Raw genomic sequence first — 13,818 nt, 5'->3', positions numbered from 1 at the left:
TACAAAAATTAAAAAGACCATAAGAGAATGTTATAAACAACTTTATGCCAACAAATTAAACAACTTTGGTTTCCCAGGTACAAATTACCAGAATGAACTCAAGAAGAGGTAGAATCCCATCTTAGGAAGGTACTCAAACGAAAATCTATGTCTACACAAAGACTTCTACACAAAATTTATAGTAGCATTATTCATAATAGCCAACAAAATGGAATCCCTTCCCTGCTCTCACTCTTTACCTCCTTCTCTCTCACTCTCTCAAAAAAATTTTTTTTCCCTTTACCCTAATACCAAAGCCAAACAAAGATATCACAAAAAAGGAAGATCACAGACCAATATCCCATGAATATAGATGCAAAATTTAAAAAAATTTTTTAAAGTTTACTAATTTTGAGAGAGAGCACGCAAATGGGGAAAGGGCAGAGAGAGGGAGAATCCCAAGCAAGATCCTCACCACCAGTACAGAGCCCAATGCGGGGCTCAAACTCATGAAACTCGAAACTCCACCCGAAAGGAAGTCAGATGCTTAAGCAACTGAGTCGCCCAGGTGCCCCAGATGCAAAAATTTGAAAGAAAATATTAGCAAACCGAGTCCAACAGCGTACAAAAAGGAGTATGTACATCATGGCCAAGGGAGATTTAGCCCAGGAATGCAAAGTTAGTTTAGCATCCAAAAACCTACTAATGTAATATATATTATTAATCAAAGTAAAAACAACAACAACAACAACAACACAGGATCATCTCAAAATAGCATCTGACAACCGTACATGAAACAGATCTCAACAGACTTGAATAGAAGGAAATATGCCTCAATCTTATAAAAGGCATCTATGAAAAACCCACAGCTACCATCACAATGATCAAAGAGTGAATGGCTTTCCCAGATCACGGAAAAGACAAGTATATCCACTGTCACCACTTTTATTCCATAATTGTAGTGAAGATTTGGGCCATTTTAGTAAGGCAAGAAAAAGAAAATCACCCAGTAGGCATTAAACAATTTTTTAATGTTTAAAAAATATTTATTTTTGAAAGAGAGAGAGATATCAAAAGTGAGGGAGGGTCGGGAAGAGAGAGGGGGACAGAGGATCCGAAGCAGGCTCTGTACTGACGGCAGCGAGCCTGATGTCGGGCTCAAACTCCTGAACTGCGAGATCATGACCTGAGCTGAAGTCAGCCACTCAACTGACTGAGCGACCCAGGTGCCCCCCAGCAGGGTTTTTTTTTTTTAAGTGTTTATTTTTGAGAGAGAGAGAGAGAGAGAGAGAGAGAGAGAGAGAGAGAACACATGCAAGCCTGGAGGAGCAGAGAGAGAAGATCTGAAGTAGGCTACTCACAGTCAGTGGCAGAGAGCCGGGTGCAGGCCTTGAACTCACGAACCAAGAGATCATGACCTGAGCCAAAGTTGGACGCAACCCAGGCACCACCAGGCCTTCTTAAAAATGAGAACGTAAGGTTTTTGTGCCTATTGTCATTTCTGGGTTTCCAGCCTCTCCAATACATAGTCCAGGATGCATGAGGTGAAAATAAAACCCAGAGAACTCATTGCCGCATCATTATTCAGGTCCCTAGGCTTCTAGCTGATAAGCTACCTTTTCTCTACCTTCTAAAATCATCTAATATTTGTTTTTTTATATAACATTCAGAGTTTCTGTCTTTACTCGGGGGAATCGAAAGAAGCGCATCTATTCCGTCTCGGTCTGTAACTGCAAGTCTGGATGATTTATCTTTTATTAAGATTTCTATTTTGGAATGATTTTAGACTGTTCAGAAAAGTTACAGAAGCACAGACAGTTCTTTTATACCCTTCACCCAGTTTTCCCTAATGTTAGCATCTTTCATAACCACGATACCTTTTTAAAACTAAGAAATTAGCATTGGTACAATTCTACTAGCAACTCCAGACTCCAGATTTCACCAGTTTTTCCACTAATATCCTTTTGCTGTTCTAGGATTCAATCCAAGAACCTACATTATATTTAGCCATCATGTCTCTTTAGTCTCTTCTGATCTGCGACAATTTTTCAGTCTCTCCTTCAGTTTTCTATGACCTTAAAACTTTTGAATTTACTGTAAGGCTCTAAAAAGATAAGAAACTGGCTACGTAAAGAGCCACCAGGAATGGCCAACTAGGTAGTTTGGGGCCAGGGGTGGGGGGAAAACTTTTCTCTGTCTACCCTCTAGTTGTGTGCCTTTATATTCTCAATAACCCAGAAGACGCTGTTTGTATTACCAAAATCGTTGATAAAAATAACATATATGAAGAAGGGGAGGGAGTATTGACTTATTTTAAAGGATTAGCTCACACTGTTATGGAAGCTTGGCAACTCTTAAGTCTGCAGACCAGCAGGCTGGACATCCAGGAAGAGTTGTAATTTGTGTACTTGGCGGACAGAATTCCTTCTTGCTTGGGGAGGTCAATCTTTGTGCTACTAAGACCTTCTGCCAGTCAGCTGAGGTCTACTCACATTATGGAGGGTCGTCTACTCAAAGTCTATCCGTGTAAATGTTAACTTCACCCAAGAAACACCCTCAGAGAAGACGTCCAGAGGCGCCCGGGTGGCTCAGTTGGTTAAGCATCTGACTTTGGTTCAGGTCATGATCTCGTGGTTCATGAGTTCGAGCCCCGCTTAGGGTAAGCCCTGCCTGCCTCTCTCTTTCCTCCCTCTCTGCCCCTTGTGGGATTCTCTCTCTCTCTCTCTCTCTCTCTCCCTCTGCCCTTGCCCACTTGTGTCCTCTCTCTCTCTCAAGTAAAAAAAGAAAAATAGTTTTTTCATCTGTCACAAAAATGAATATGACGTAATTACATACACGAGCTCATTCTGTTACCTGTGACTCGAATCCAGCACCACAGAGTTCAAATTCTGCCCTCCCTCTTGGTTTATTTGTAGCTACTTACTCTGGTGTCACTGGCTCCTGTTCTCTACAATTTATTTACTTATCAGTTCAGTGCTATAAGACATGTGAAATAGTTTCTGAATTACTATCCTAGAGCCCTGTGAGAAGAAAAATAAAAAAACAAAAAAAAAACAAAAACAAAACCAAAAAAGACAAAACAAAACAAAACAAAAAACCCTTTACAAGCTAGAATACAGAATTATGTATCGTTCTTTTTGTAACCTTTGAGTGTCTAATTAACACACCGTTCTCCAAAGTTGCTTTGGTCGCTCCTTTTCCAGTTTTGTTGTGAAACACTCGACGTCCACCATTGTGCAAGTTCAAGGCGGACAACGCAACGGTTTGATTTACATGTTGTGAAATGATTACCAGAGCAGGTAGCAGGTTCAGCTAACACCCATCTTCTCATATGTAGATGCGATAAAAAGAAAAGAAAGACAACACATGGTCTCCTTGTAATGAGAACTCTTGCTCCTTTAATCCCCACCCCTCAGTGACATTTTGTCAAACATTTGTAATCCAGTTCGATTCACTGGTCACAGTCCGCATTGCAACCATCCTGCGCTCCCCCGACACCTTTGTTGATCAAAAAAAAAAAAAATTGCATACAGTTAAGTTCACTCTGTATGGGTAAGAGTCATGTATCCACCACCTTGGGGACAGTTCAATCACCCTGAAAATTGTCCTTTATTTTCTCCCCACTCCCCCATTCTACTCCCAGGCCAGGGCCATTTTGAAAGGCTGGTTTCCAAGTCTGAAGAAACCACAGCACTCACCCCCTGAAACTACTGAGATGACAGACAACTTGGGTGCAAGAGAACAGAGATAATGTAACTTCTTCTTTCTGGCTGCCCTCTAGAGTATGAATGAGAGGCCTGCAACAATTCCCAGAAGAAATAGAAAAGAAGGTCCGTAACCTTCAGTTGAACCTTTGTCTTTTTTTATATACTCTATCACACTTGTTTAAGTAGCAAATAGCTTCTGGGGCACCTGGGTGGCTCAGTCGGCTGAGCATCCAACTCATGATTTCAGCTCAGGTCGTAATCTTACAGTTCATGAATTCGAGCCCCACGTCAGGCTCTGTGTTGACAGTTTGGAGCCTGCGTGGGATTCTCTCTCTCTCTCTCTCTGCCCCTTCCCCACTTGTGCTCTCTCCCTCTCAAAATAAGCTTTTTTTTGTTTGTTTAAAAAAGAAAACTTTCCCTGGCCTCATGCCATGAAGATATTCTCCTATACTATATTCTAAAGGCTTCAAGCTTTTGTCCACATTCAGTTTTATAATCCACCAGAGTGTTTCTCTAAGGTGTGAGGTAGGGATCCAGGTTATTAGCCTCTTTGAAGCTGCCAAATCTCCTCTCATGGGCAGTGATTTTTGTCTCCCTCACGTTCTAATCAAGGCCCTCAACTGAGCACTTTCCCGCCCTTCTCCCCCCACTCCTGCATTCTCATTAAATCAACATCGTTCAGATGTTCCCTTTCTCTCACTTGGAGTGAAGATTTCTCTGCCTCACTCTAACACCCCTCATACATAGTAACGCCACTCACCTCTTCCTAAAATTCGGAATCTATTACAGTATCTGTCTTTCCAATTCTACTTACATTTTCCATGGCTTTAGGAATAGAATTGTAGCACACTGGTGTGTCATCATATCTCTTGGCAGGCTGTGCTCCTTCCGAATTTCTTGCCCTATCTTCCCCTCTTTCCCTTCACAAACTCTGATCTTTCTATCCTTCCCAATGACTTTGACTTCATTTCTCTCATATTCGTCTTTAAATTCCTGGTACCTAACACTTAATAGGTACTCAACGAATGTCTGTTAAAATACAATCAAATCCAACCCACACAAAGTACGTGTTCTGGTCGGTGGCCCATCATCAGTCAGTGATAAATGTTGGCATAAAGAATGAATGACCATCTCTGCACTTATTATCTATGTTATTCATCTTGGTATCCAACATACTAAAGTAAGCTTTACCATCGTAAAGTTACTATGATTTACCGATCTCATGGAGTTATGGGATTCCAGTCCTTGGAGAAATAGAACAGTAGGTTAATGACCGTCATATATGACATAGCAAAATATTTTGTAGAGACTGTGAATAAGATAGTGACCATGAGGGTTATTGAACAATCTGGATAATGAAGGCAAGAGGTGCTTACTAAGCGTGGGACAGCTGAGGGGCAATGTCAACATGAAAAGCCTTCAGGAGGAGGTAGGTCCGTGCTGAATTTTGAAGGATGGTTAGGCCTAAGGCATCCCAACCATGGGCGGCGGAGGTGGGGAGGGGAAGCAAATGCAAGGGTGGGCTTGAGTGTGGAGCCTAGTGGGACACTGGGTTGGTGGTTACTGCTCCCGAAATCTGGTCTTATGGCCTGACACACAGGATCTGTGTGGCCAGAGGCCACCCGGAGGGTCGGTACTAAGACATGAAAGTGAGCAAAGGTCCTGATGGCATCAAAAAAGTATAGCTTGTTGGTGATGTGCATGGATTCTAGAGTCAGACGTAGGCTCAAATCCCAGTCCACTCCTTAACTAGAGCGTATCCGTGAACAGTTTACTACTATGCCCTGATTTGTGTCCCCTCCCCCCCCCCAACTCAAATGTCAGAGCCCTAATCTTCAGTGTGATGTTATTTGGAGTCGGGGCCTTTGGGAGATAGACGGAGATAGATGAGGTTGTGCGCGCTGGGCCCTCATAATGGAATTAGTTCGCTACCTACCATGTGAGGGCACAGCCAGAGGCCGTTGTCCACAAGCAAGGAAGAGACCTCTCACCAGAACCCAACCGTGCTGGCCCCCTGATCTCGGACTTCCCAGCCTCCAGAACTGCAAGAAAGAAACTTCTGCTGTCTAAGCCACCTGGTCTGCGGTAGTTTGTGTCACCAGCTCGAGCTGACCGTGACGCCTGTCCTCTCTACACCATGGTTTCCTCGCCCATGAAAAGAGGGCTCATTCCAGAGCTTATGTGAGAAGTCACTGCAAGCAAAACACAAACAGAAAGCCCAGGAAGGGTTCCTGGCGCATAATAAACACTCAACAAATCTGCCACAGGGGGCGAGGTGGAGTTGCCCTTAGGAACTGGAAATAAGGGCGGGGCAAGCACCGCAGGCGTCATGGCAACTGCAGTGGCCCCTCCTTAGCATCAAAGATTCTCCAAGGGAGACCACATCAGTCTGCTTGGTCTCCATGGGGGTGGAGCCAGTAGTCTTCATTCTAGAACCATCATTAATAGCCCCTCCGGAGTGCCATAGAACAGCTAAGGGATGGATGAATACGACCAAGTCATTCATGACCAGGTTGGTCCAAACCACACAGATGGTGTCCAAGCCATTTACATCAGATTCGTCAGGCCAGAGTCTGAAGAAACTCAGCCAAGCACAAAATTTTAATTAAAAATAAAACGTCGTGTCCAGTCATGGCTCCCACTGCCCTTGCATTTCATTGCCATCAGGCACAGCAGCTTTTGGACGGTTTGCGGAAGCATTGGACAGCTTCTCTGATGAAGAGGAGGCCATCCCTCCAAATTCCTGTTGCTTCCTTGGGGGCGGAGGAAGAGAAATGGTCTCTGGTCTTTCCCTAGAGAAATGGATTCTTCAGTAAAACAGGAGTCCCAGGAAGACCCCAACAAGAACATTGATGACAGCTTTATTTATAGTAGCTCCGGTAGCAACCGCCCAGGGTCCCCGGACGGATGAATGGATACACAACACATGACCCCTCCACATGATGGAAGTCAACGCAGCAATAAAAAGGACCAAAGTGCAGATACCCACGGAGTGGATAAATCTCTAAAACGTGTTGAGCGACAGGAGCTGGACGCCAAGGAGTAAATAGTGCGTGATCCCATTGATGCGAAGTCCCAAAACAGGCAAGACAAATCTACCGTGACAGAATCCAGAATGATGGTTCCCTCCATTGCAGGTGGGAGGGCGCTCAGCGTTGCATGGGATGTTTCTTGGGGGGACGGAAATGGTCGAAATCTAGATGGTGCTCACATGAGTGTATGTATCTGAAAAGAGCCTCCAACTGTACGCTGAAGAAGTGTGCCTTTTCGCTTATGCCTCGGTTAAAGTGAGAAGAAGAAAAGAAAGAAAAGAGAGGAGAATCTGGAAACGAAGTCATCCATAAACGCACCAAAGCACAAACCGAGACTCGCAGGAAGAGCCCTGGGGGCGTGTCCTCCTCAGAGCAGGGGGGTGGGGGTGGGGGGCTGTGAATGGAGCCAATGTTCCGGTCAGCTTCCCAGGGGTGTCTGCTGTGAAGCTGGCCCAGGGGCTGGGCATGATTCGACCTCGGGGCCAGGATCTGGCTCTGTTCAGCCTCCCAACCTTTCGGCCGCTGTTTCAAGAGACACCACGGAGCCAGTTGAGGCCGTTTCCGGAGCGTCAACAGAGTGGGCGTTAGTCCCACAGCTTGGCTGCCAAACAGGAAGAGAAATGGCAACTTACCAAAAAAAAAAAAAAAAAAAGTCAAGAAATAGTAAAATAGTTGGAGGCCAAGACTGCGTTACTGGAGGGCCAGAGTGCACCCCAAACTCACAGCGGAGTTCTGTGTGGGGCTTAGCTTCCTCTTAGTCTCGGAGGGCAGGTTCGTCTGACTTCCAGCCTATCGGCTTCATCCTCGGAAAGCTCTGTTCCAGGCACCTGGATGGACAGTTACTCTTTTTTTTTTTTATTTTTTTATTTTTTTATTTCTAGGAGAGAGAGAGAGAGACAGCGTGAGCAGGGGAGGGTCAGAGAGAGAGGGAGTCACAGGCTGAAACAGGCTCCAGGCTCCGAGCTGGCAGTCAGCACAGAGCCCGACGCGGGGCTCGAACCCACGAACCGCGAGATCATGACCTAAGCGAAAGTCGGACGCTTAACCGACTAAGCCCCCCAGGCGCCCCTGGACAGTTACTCTTAATACAACCGTAGCCGAAAATTACGCATGTGCAACCTAGACAAAAAATATTTCAGTACCAACACCCCCTTTTTCTCTGAGCCCACGAAGGCCATAGGAACTGCGGTCCCACGCACGACTCCAACGGAAACCGGGAGAAAGCAGGCCACGGATTTAGGGCTGTAGCAAAGAAAGCAGAAGGACTGATAAATGTGAACATTACTTTCTTCCCAGCTTTCGCCGTTAGTCACCAGGTTTCTGGAGTTCTTCTGAAACTTTGTGGTGATTTGTTTGTAATTCCTGGGACTTAACTTGAAAATAAACTTCAAGGGGCGCCTCGGTGGCTCAGTCGGCTAAGTGTCCGACTTCGGCTCAGGTCATGATCTCACGGTTCGTGGGTTCGAGCCCCGCGTCGGGCTCTGTGCTGACAGCTCAGAGCCTGGAGCCTGCTTCGGATTCTGTGTCTCCCTCTCTCTCTGCCCCTCCCTGGCTCATGCTCTGTTTCTCTTTCTCTCTCTCAAAAATAAATAATAAGCATTAAAAAAAAAACCAACCCTCTGTTCTTGGGAATTTAAATTATATACAACTATCTGCTATTTAAAGTAATGGTGTGATTATAATTTCAGCGCATACATCTTCTGTTTCTTTAACATGTTTTGGTGTTGCATTAAAAACTTCGGAGAAGTTCTAGATTTATGTAGTTTGGAGTTATATGGTGCTGCAGAGTTTGTTACAAAACCCAACTGCGCCCGCCCCTTCCCTTCTATTTACCTTGCCCACAGGCAACAACATCTTTTTGCGAACTCTTTTGCCTACTATCACTTCTCTAAATAACATTTGGAGGGACGCTCTTGATTTTTCTGCCGTGAGCATCATTGAATCTCCACTGTGGAAGATGAGGATTTCTTTTAGCTTTATTTTTCTTCTCCATCTTCCCATGAGCACTCATCCCATGTATAGATATGTCACCATAGTGGTTAAATCAAAATTTAGTGTTACAAGAAAATTTCCCAGACAGTTTACTGATCTAGTGGGCTTTTATTCAGCGATTCATGAATTAGGCAGCATCCCGTCTAGCAGATAGAAAGGAGTCCCAAAGAGCTGTACAAGGCAAGAGATTTTCATAGATCAAAGTGAGAAGGAACAAGGGAATTATACTGGGTATTTGCTGCTCGGTTATATGGCAAAGAGGGAAGTCTTAAAGCTTGTGTTGAGCTGACTGAGTGCTGATTGGTTGATCCGAGCCTTCCTTTTCTGGGAGAGCTGAGCATGGAAACAGTTAAGTTTTGGTTTGCTGACATAGGGCTTAGCATGAATGACTCCATTTGGGTGACTTTAACAGTGTTTAGATAACGATGCCGATGTAAATACCATTCAAAGCTTCTCCGTGTACTATACCGTGCTCACTTTCCTTTCCTGCATAACTTAATTTTCTCAGAAGTTCTTTTTTTGTTTTAATGTTTATTTATTTTTGAGAGAGTGTGTGAGTGGGGTAGGAGCAGAGAGAGAAAAAGAGAGAGAATGTCAAGCAGGCTCTGCACTGTCAGCACAGAGCCTGATGTGGGGCTTGAACCCACAAACCTCAAGATCATGACATGAGCTTAAATCAAGGGTTGGAAGCTTAACCGACTGAGCCACCCAGTTGCCCCTCTCAGAAGTTCTTAATTGCGTTAATTCTTTTGCTTGGTTCTCTATGTATTTCTTGTTTTGTTTTTATTTTTTTTAATGTTTATATTTTGAGGGAGAGAGACAGAGCATGGGGGGGGGAGGGGCAGAGAGAGACGGAGACTGAATCGGAAGCAGGCCCCAAGCTCTGAGCTGTCAGCACAGAGCCCATTGCGGGGCTCGAGCTCACGAACCGTCAGATCATGACCCGAGCCGAAGGCAGACATCGACCCGAACGAGCCACACAGGCGCCCCTCTATGCATTTAATCTTAATTCAAATTCAAAGTCTTCACCAATGGTCTAAATCTCCTCTGAAAATATTCAGATGCATCAGGTTGGCATGAGTGGCATCTTCCTGACAGAACGATTGAAGCCTTGCAACCTGCTCCCCTGAGGACGGGGAGGCCCCGTGCACGGCGCACAGCTGTCTCCTGGGACCACCTTTTGCCATTTTCCGGTCACTCCTTTCGCCTTTCTCCCATGCTCGATCTCTTCTATGCTACACCTCAGGCCTCCTTTATCTTGGTCTACCGTACTCTTTGGTAGAACACATCCTCCAAGAGCTTCCTAAGATAGGATGTTTGGAAATGGAAACGACTAGAATTTGGATGTCTGAAATTGATAGTTTGGTTATAGGAGTGATCGATGGTTTTTTGTGTAGACAATTGAAGGTGGGAAGTAATTTTCTTTCAGAACTGTGAAGTCGCTGTCTTCTGGCTTCCAGTATTGTGAGAAGTTTGAGGCCATTCTAACTCCTGACCCTTGCTAGGCGACCATTTGCCCCGCCCCCAGCCTCCCGAAACTTGCAGCGGCTTTCTTTTGTCCCTAGGGCTCGAAACATTCAGGCCTTGGAAGGGGCACCCCAAAAGTCCTTACAATGTAAACACTAATGACCTTTTCCTTCTGGGAAATTTAATTTTCTTGGTGATGATTTCCTCCTGTGTGTGTGTGTGTGTGTGTGTGTGTGCGCCTATTTGTCTCTGTTTCTGTTTGTACGTTTGTGTGTGATTGTGTGCATATGTGTGTCTCCACATCTACGTCAGCATCTACGTTTGGGTACGTGTGTCTGTGTGTGTCTGTGTATGTGTTTGTGTCACTGCGTGCTATATTTATGGATGCATCTGTGTGTGTGTGTGTGTGTGTGTGTGTGTGTGTGTGTGTGTGTGTGTGTTTGTTCTCTTTGGGACTCTTGTTTTTGGATATTGGATCTCCTGGACTAATTCTGTAATTAATTTTTTTCCTCATGTTTAGTCTGACTTTTTGCTGTACTTCCTGGGAATTTTCCTACTACTCAACCCTGGAAAGATTTGGAGCACTAAAATAAATGATAATAATAAGTTATAACCTATTGAATAAAATAAGAATCCTCCCGTTGCTATTCTGGACAGAAAAGAGATATGCAAGCAAAAAGAAAATAGGAATCCATGAGTTCATATTGATATAAATGTATTAATAAGTAAGTAGGGAGCGGGGCGCCTGGGGTCTCAGTCAGTGAAGCGTCCGACTTCGGCTCAGGTCATGATCTCACGGCTCATGAGTCTGATCCCCGAATTGGGCTCTGTGCTGACAGTTTAGAGCCTGGAACCTGCTTTGGATTCTGTCTCTCCTTCCCTCTGCCCTTCCCCCACTCATGCTTGCTCTCTCTCAAAAATAAATAAACATTTAAAAAATTCAAAAATAACAAGTAGGGAGGAAGAGAGTTCTTTTGCTTAACAACAGAATGCCAGCTAATACACGTAAAAGGAATAACAGAATTCTTTTTAAAAAAATCATCATTTGGCAATGACCATAAGTTATTCAGGCAAAATCATCAATGGATGCTAAAGCAAGTGGGTGGAAGCTTGATGAATACAGGATATTTGCATAATCTCAAAGGATGTCTTCTCCAATTACAGATTAAATCTATAGCGCAGAAACCTGGTAGATTTCACGTTAGCCATGTGAGCATTTCACGTTAGCCACGTGAGCATCACCAATAATGAGACAAACTGACCCCATGGGTTTTCTGATAGGATGTAGTGAAGAGAGCACATCACTTCTGAGGGAACCCTCCCGAAAATGAAGAACCTAAATCGAATCATTAAGGATCAACAGACAAACCCAAATTGAGGGAAATTCTACACTATAACCAGCCTTTCCTCTTCAGAGATGTCAAGGTGATCACATACACGCGCGCGCACACACACACACACACACACACACACACACGCTGAGGAAATGTTCCAGATTAAAGGAGATGAGAGACCTGCCAACTAAATGCAATCTGTGATCCTGAATTGTATCCTGGGCCAGAAAAAGATTTCTATGAAGGGCATTACTGGAGAAATTAGAAAAATTTGAATCATGGCTGTAGTTACAAAATAAGGTTTATCAGTGTTAATCTCCTGATGTTGAGAATTGTGCTGTAGTTATGTGAGCCTTTGAGTTTAGGATATAAAGTCTGAAGTATTTAGGAATACATCTGCAATCTATTGGAAGATGGTTCAGAAAAAGATGGTTGCGGGGGGCGCCTGGGTAGCTCAGCCGGTTGGGCATCCGACTTCGGCTCAGGTCATGATCTCGCAGGTTGTGGGTTCGAGCCCCGCGTCAGGCTCTGTGCTGACAGCTCAGAGCCTAGAGCCTGCTTTGGATTCTGTGTCCCCATCTCTCTCTGCTCCTTCCCCACTCACATTCTGTCTCTGTCTCTCAAAAATGAATAAACGTTAAATATTTTAAAAAAAGAAACAGAAAAAGATGGTTGGGGAAAGGGGAGCGGAGGGGTGAGAAAGAGAGAGACAGATGGAGGAGGAGAGACGAGAAGGAGGGAAAGAGAGTGAAATGAAGAGGGAGGAACTGAGAAAGCAAACATGGAAAAAGTAAACAACTGAGAATAACAATACAAGGTATATGGAAATTATTTGTACTTTTTCTTCCAACTTTTCTGAAAGTCTGAAATTATTTCAAAACAATATTGGAAAAAAGCAGAAAAAGAAAGGCGTGGGGAACTAAAAAAAATAACCGGGTGCTCTGGACAGCCAGGAGGGTTTGCCAGCTGAGATCTTCCCTTAGAGACCTGAGTGGGATGACTGAGGGACTTCCGATGTCAGGAATTGTTTAGCCTTTTCCCTAGAGACTCACTGGTCAGTTCTCCTGCCTGGGGTGGGGACAGGGGAGGGCATGGATCCCCCAGTTTTCAGTGTGACATACTGTTCTAATCTCTGTGCTGTCCCTGAAGACCCTTTGATTCACTCTTGTGAGGCAACAGGTTTCCAATCTTTCATTGGATCTCGGAATCTATCACCTGGCTATGAAGGGAGAGGAGGATCAGCTTCCATTTGCTTTTTATTTATTTTTTAAAAATGTTTATTTTGAGAGAGAGAGGGAGGGGAGAGTATAAGCAGTGGAGGGACAGAGAGAGACAGAAGGGGAGAGAGAGAATCCCAAGCAGGCTCCGAGCTGTCATCGCAGAGCCTGATGCGGGGGGTGGGCGGGGGGGCTCGACCTCACGAACTGCGAGATCATGACTTGGGCCAAGATAAACAGTCGGATGCTTAATGGACTGAGCCACCTAGGAACCCCCATTTGGTTTTTAAAACGGCCTTTTAAGAATCATCCTTATTTCAGCCCTCCCTCTCACTTCCTGAAGCATCTAGCGCCACCAGTCCCTCAACTTTCTGAGAGATTTTGTGGTGTAAATTGGAATGGTTCTCAGCATTCTTTGCTGCCAACTCAGGATTCTGTTCTTTGGGTCTTGCTAAGCTATTTGCTTTCCAGCTTTCAAAATTTTTCTATATTTCTCCTCCCATTTCCTCCCGTGTGATAGTCTATGCCTATTAAAAATTCCACTTACTCTCATTTTTGTAGAGGTTACAAGTGTTCAATCCATGATTTTTAACAGTCAGTCTGTGCATAAATCTCTCTGCATTCTTGATTACTTCCTTTGGATAGCATCCCAGAAGTGAAATTATTGGGTTGGGTGTCCAATCTTTTTCTGAGGCTCTTGATGAACTTTGCCAAATTAATTTACAGTAGGGTTAGATTTTCCCCAAGTTTCCATGACATGCCTCTTTTCCTGAAATTTTTCCTGCCTTGGGCAGGATCATTAAACAAAAATACAAAAAAATATGTGTTATTTGGACAAGGGGACTATTAACTCACTTTTGACACAATTCCCCGTTGAGAAGGATTTTTCAGAGAGAAGCTCCAAGTAGGGGCAAGAGGCAGAAAAGTAGATTCAGCCCATTGGGGCAGGGGGGGGTGCAGGGGTGTGTAGGGGGATTTTAACTTGTGCTCCATGCTCTCTGTACCCGAGGCACCATGGTTTGGGGGTAGAAGGGAAGGAATCAGAAGTGAGTATGTGAGCCCTGCGTCTCTATTGCTTTCCAGTGTGGTA

This window comes from Hyaena hyaena, unplaced genomic scaffold (genome assembly GCF_003009895.1).
Source record: "Hyaena hyaena isolate Hyena2069 unplaced genomic scaffold, ASM300989v1 scaffold_402, whole genome shotgun sequence".
Taxonomy (NCBI): Eukaryota; Metazoa; Chordata; class Mammalia; order Carnivora; family Hyaenidae; genus Hyaena; species Hyaena hyaena.
The sequence above is the reverse complement of the archived record's forward strand: the minus strand, read 5'-3'. Positions refer to the sequence as shown.